We start from the raw sequence: 6,000 nt of genomic DNA on the forward strand, positions 1-6,000 counted from the left end.
ACCCCAGAAGAGCATGTCACTGTGTGCCCTGCCATCAGACTACTGTTCAACACTAGTATCAACTAGTTTCTTCTGACAAACTAACTCTGCATGAAAAAGTCGGTGATTAGAATATGTCCTTGTCAAGTACCAGTTGGGGTTTAAGATGACGGTGCATAAAAAGTGATGTAAATTGTAGGCAAGACCATGTAGGGACTATAAGGGGTGGTCTTCAGCCTGCCCTTGTCTTTCCAAGCCTTCCCTCCTCTCCCACAGAAAAAGTAAGAGGGATGCAAAGTGTGCCAAAGCGTAAGTAAGTTTATATGTGCAGAGGACAGCAGTACAAAGCCACTCCAAGGAGTTGGGGCCCCAGAGCTAGGTAACCACTGAATATGGGGCAGCAGTCCTGCTTTATGGAGTAAAAAGGTCCCAGGATCCATCTCATCCCTCCCAGGTGTCTGTTTTTGACTGGGTATCAGCTCTTTGCTAGGAGTCTATAATGAAAGTCTTGGGGGTAGGGTGTGAAAGGTCTCAGTTTTGCCTGCCTTTCTTGGAAAAGTTTAGGCAAAGAGAAACTTAGCCATTCTCTGAGTATAACTGGCTTACATGCTAACCACAGCACAGCCTGGGAGAAGAACCTTTCCATGGGGCTTCTTGAGACCCCCTGAACTGTAGTTGTGGGTGTAGAGCTTGGCCCAGAGGAGAAGGAAAAGACCAAAAGGCTACCACTTGTATCAATGAGAAAATTGACAGGGTCCCCATACACACTCATTAAATGAAGTCGGAGCTCTATAGGTTGATCAGGAGCAAGGGGAGCTTGAATTGTGATCCTCAGGGACCCTCATTGAGAGCGCTCCTGCCTTGGGTATTGGTTCTTCCAGCAATTTTCTGAGAGGACAAAGCCCAGTAGGCTTGCACTGAGGATAAGAGGACCCAACACATCAATTTCTCTATATTGAACATTTTGCCAAAATTATCTCAACCACAATTCCATGAAGCTATTATTGGTCTCATTTACACATGAGGACACTGAGACCGAGAGGCTAAGAATCTAACCATGCTAGTTAAGTGGCAGAGCTGGAGATGAAGAGCTCCTTCAAATTCCAGAACACTTGTTCTTAAGCAGTGCACCTATTATGTGCCTAGCACTGTGTGAACCTTACGCATGCTAACTCGTTGAAAATTCACAGTAACACTCTGACCTAGGAATTATTATTATGCCCATTTTACAGATAAGACCCAGGAGAGAAAGAAAACATGAAAAAACGTGGAGCTGGAACCAACCACATACAGTCTGGCCCCCAGAGCCTTGCTCTCTTTTCCCACATGCTGCATTCCTGTTTGAATCTAGGGATTCCCCTTTCAGTTAGGGTCAAAGGCTTCCCTTTCCTAAAGCCAGGCAAGCCACGCCCACATCGTGGGCAGCAGCCCAGGCTTTTCCCAGTGCTCCCACCAACCGTGTAGAAGCTCTGGCCAAGGAACTGCAGGAAAGCCTGGTCCCTCCGGTCCACCCACCCCGCAACAACCATCAGAAGTGTTGCAGTCTGATCCGCTGGAGTGCCCCTGGGTAGTGACAGCCCAGAGCTCCCAAGAGCCATCTGTAAAGAGATGCACCCTTAAAGGGAGGTCTCCAAAGGAAGAAGGGGCTCCAGACATTTTTCTTGGATAATTCCTGGGGGCAGGGGGAGGGGGGAATGAGGACAAGCGCTGCAGATGGTGATCTCCCCACCAATCAGCGCTCGGCTTTCTCAGCCTATCCGAGGCACAGTCTGTACTTGAAGGTCACTTGCTCCCGGCTTGGTGAGGCTCTTGGTGGCCCAACCAGGAGGACACGGTCTGTGGGCTGGGCTCGGTCCCCATCCTGGCTGATACCAGTACTGCAGACTGGAACTCCAGAAAGGCCCCGGCCTGGCATAGCAGCCACCATGGTGTTTTGTTTTGCCCCACACTAGAACAGGAGCCATTCAGACCCAGAAGCTGGCCTAGCATCCCCAGTGTCACACCTTGCCCTGCACAGATTGGTCCTTACTAAGAGTCCATGGAACTTTGTAAATATCCACATTACAGTTTTTACTGTGTTTTTATTTGTCCCTTATTAACAGAATCTGTACTTAAATATTTTGTATTATTTAAACTCTCATGTGGGTGTTTTTTTCAACTGTAAATAAGGGTAGTAGTGACACTACATAAAGTTGTGTGCATTAAGTGTTAATGCACTTCAGAGTGCCTTGCACGCACACAACAAATGTTCAAAAAAATGTGTGCCACAGTTGCTCTTCTGTGTCCACAGAAACATATAATAATGAACACTAGATGGTGTCGAGAATCAACCTCACATATTCATTCCTGGAGGTTTGAATCTCAGCTTCTTCAGAACTGCTACAAGAAGAGGACAGTAAATACATAACACAAATATATCACATGTAAACATACACTACAACTACACGTGCATGTCATTGCCACATATGTGGCTGTGAATAAGTGTCAGGATGCTTCTATATATATGTTCTCACAGTTAAGGACAGCACACAGAACAGTGGGCCTACATTCAAGTTCAGTTCCTGGCTGAATGACTATGGAAACTACCTAAAAGTTCTTCTGTTCCTCAGCTGTGAAATGGAGGAGATTGTAGTAAGACCTACTTTATAGGGTTGTAGTACCTGCACACAGTGTATGAAAAGCGCTTAGGCTGGTGTCTGTCCTATAAAAGGCTCTCAGTGTTTTCCTTTATCCCTTTTTCACATTCAGAGCAAAAATATAAAGGCAAACAATATTTATATCTCTACTTTTACTTTTACTTTTCTCTCCCCCATTAATTTTTGCAAAACACAATCGTGTATGTTCTCATTTAATGTTCATGGGAACACTGTGGTTCACAAGACTAGCAGTTTGCCGAAGTCCTCTGTCAGTGTCCATAACTCAGCTCCTTCAAGAGCAATTGCACTGTGGTCCCCTCTCTGAGCCTCAGTTTCCTCATTTGTGGATAGAAAGGGAGAACAGAAGTGGGAATTCACAACACAAAAATTAGAGAGGGGCCGTGAGACACCATGTGCAAAAGCAACGCGATGGAGGGAATGACGAGGAGGGGAAGCCAAGGACAGGAAGAGTGAGAGGAGGGCTGTCACTGGAACCACCGCAGCTCCTTCCAGTGTTGGGGGGCCAGCCTCTCTCTTCTTAGTCCCCACTCACAACACACACAAACACCTGTGTCCACTGTAGAGGCAGAATTTTCTCTCCACTCAGGGACACAGGGTGAGCTGTGTGCACAGCCCTTGAAGCAGAAATTTCTCCAGAAAGACTGGCTGCGGTAAAGATATGCGCTCCCATCTCACCATCAGCGAAGGCCAGGCTGCCCTCCTCGTGGTCCATAGAAATGGCCCAAAGTATTGCTTGGAGCCAAGGGCATCTCTTGGGCTTCAAAAGCATCATCTTTCCCTCCAAGCATCAGCACAGCAAAGATTCCTTATGATGAGGTGAAATTGTCTGTCTTTCTCTTCCGTGGTGTCCCTCATGGTACAACCTTTCTCAAGGCCCATCCCCTCAAGAGTAACTGCAAGTGTCTTCTAGAGCTGAAGTCTCTCAGCTCCAGGGGGAGATTCTGGAACTGAAGTGCTGGGAAAGGGTAGGTATGTCCTGTAGGAACTTTCAAAAGCACACAGACCTCAGATTAAAGCACACAGCCTACACCTAGAAGAAATGGTGTAGGTTGGCTGTAGGTGGGTCTAAGGATGGTCCCACTCAGGCAAAGTGGTGGAGGATGACAAGAGAGAGTGCACTAGTTTCAAAATGCCTATTGGAATTGAAGTGCCTCTACAACAGTATTAGGAGATGGAACCTCTGAGAGGTGATTAGGTCATGAACCCGCTGCCCTCGCAGATGGGTTAATACCACTATCTCAGGAATGGGTTCACTATTGGAGGAGTGAGTTCTCAATATAAAGGATGAGCTCACCCAATTTCCTGTCTGTCTCGCACATGGTCACTTCCTTCTGCCGTGTTATTATGCCACATGAAGACCCTCACCAGCAGCCAAGGTCATGCTCTTAGACTTTCTAGAAATAGAAGTCAAATAAAAGTACTGTTTACAAATTACCCATTCTGTGGCATTCTGTTGGAGCAGCAAAAAATGGATCAGCAGAGAACAGGGATAGACACCAGCAGATAAAAGATACAATCCAAAAGGGAAGATGATGATTTCTTGGCTTTAACGCCATACCCTTTCCACCCAGATCCAGAAGAATTCACTTACCTCTCCCGCTCTCCAGCCCCAGCTGAAGACTCTCTGGAAAAAGAAACAGATGGGTTAAGATTTCATCACATGACTTCCAGACACATCTCTAACTCACTTAGTGTTTTGGTCATTAGCCAAAAGCACACATTCACAGTTAAATATGATCAGACACTCACAACCTAAATCCAGTCAGGTCTACAGTCAGGACACCAAACAGAATCCATGTTGGAAATATTCTGCTTTCTAAGATCCAGAAGAATAATGGGTAGGAATGACCCTAGACAGATCATTCACAAAAGAGAACTAGAAAATAAACTTGGAAAAAGAATGTGATCTAACTAGCCATAAAAGACAACAGTTTAAAACAAAAGTTCCACTCTTCATCTGTAAAATTTTCATGTTACACATTCTAACATACATGTTACTACATAGATATGACCTAAGAGACGCACAAGAATTACAAAACGAGCTCTGTCCCACATTGCTAGTGCTAGAATGAATTGCTAGGGGTAACTGAAGCCCACTGGGAAAATAATTCTCGCAGTGTGTAACCGCATCGCTTCAGTAATTCCGTTTTTGAAAATCTAGTCAAATGGGCCATTTCAAACTAAGATTTTCGCACCAAGAAAACCTGGATGCAATTAAGAATCTAATTTTAATGTTCAAAAATAAGCAAAGAGTTTAAAAAAATACTGCTGCAAGGGCTGGGGATTTAGCTCAGTGGCACAGCACCTGCCTGGCAAGTGCAAGGTCGTGAGTTCGATTCCTGGTACCGGAAAAAAATAAAATAAAATAAAAAATAAAAAATCCTGCTGCTGTGAGGATAGGGTAATGACATGAGAACTGTCCATGCCAAGGCACTGAGCAAAGAAAATAAGATTTGGAAGAATCAGTACTGCATCGTTACAACTACACGGGGTCCTGCGCTGCTCACGGGTGCAGGCACACACACAATTTCATTCAGTCCTCTTGGTACTCAGCGAGAGAACGAGAAACAGAGGGTTGAGGTACTGGTACCTGGTCAACAGCAAGTGAGTGGTGAGGGTGAGTTAGGTCTGTGCAGCAACAATGCCACAAAAGCAACCACTGACAATGCCCTGCTATCTCCTTTCCTCCGTCGCAGCTGTTCTTTCCCTCTGAGCAGTTTCTTTCCCTTTCCCAATATCTATTGTACCTTTTGGATCTTATTCACTCTTTCAGGTTCTTACACTAAGGAGATAATATGGTGTTTACACATGTATTTTGATTTTTTTTTTTTTTTGGTATCAGGAATTGAACTCAGTACCTTGTGCTTGCCAGGCAGGTGCTATGCCACTGAGCTATATTCCCAGCCCTGATGTTTACACATGCAAGTCTGATTTATTTCATTTATGAGTATGATCTCTGGTTGCATCTATTTACACATAAAAGCCTTGAGTTTATTTCTTTATAGCTAAGTAGTACTCCCTTTAAAATATATATATATATACACATAAGATAGCTAAGATAATTGTGGTACTAATTTCTATTAATTCACTGAAAAGAACAGTTAGTGCTTATATTGTTTGATCAATTTTGCATACTTATATCTTGTAATCTGAGCAACTACTTTGAAGATAACAATATGTGATATAATAACCATTGTTAATTTCCTATCATCTTGCTGTGAAATCCTGTATCATTTTTATTTTTTTTCTCTTTAAAATAAAAAAGAAACTAAAAGAAGAGGGGAAAGAAGAAAAACACAAACCCCCCCCAAAAAAACCTGGGGAACGAAAGATAAAAATAATAAAAAACAGAAAAAAATTTAAA

The 6,000-nt window shown here is 43.9% G+C and overlaps 1 long non-coding RNA gene across 1 annotated transcript in view; it reads right to left on the reverse strand.

Annotated features, from left to right (window-relative positions):
• LOC102020289 overlaps positions 1-4,257 on the reverse strand; it is a 49,181-nt gene extending 44,924 nt beyond the window's left edge. Inside the window, exon 1 of the long non-coding RNA XR_262062.2 lies at positions 4,228-4,257. This is a non-coding gene — a long non-coding RNA (uncharacterized LOC102020289). The remainder of the gene's footprint in view (positions 1-4,227) is intronic.
• Positions 4,258-6,000: the final 1,743 nt, after the last annotated feature.

Source organism: Chinchilla lanigera, unplaced genomic scaffold (assembly GCF_000276665.1).
Source record: "Chinchilla lanigera isolate Chin_1 unplaced genomic scaffold, ChiLan1.0 scaffold00040, whole genome shotgun sequence".
In the NCBI taxonomy this organism is placed as follows: domain Eukaryota; kingdom Metazoa; phylum Chordata; class Mammalia; order Rodentia; family Chinchillidae; genus Chinchilla; species Chinchilla lanigera.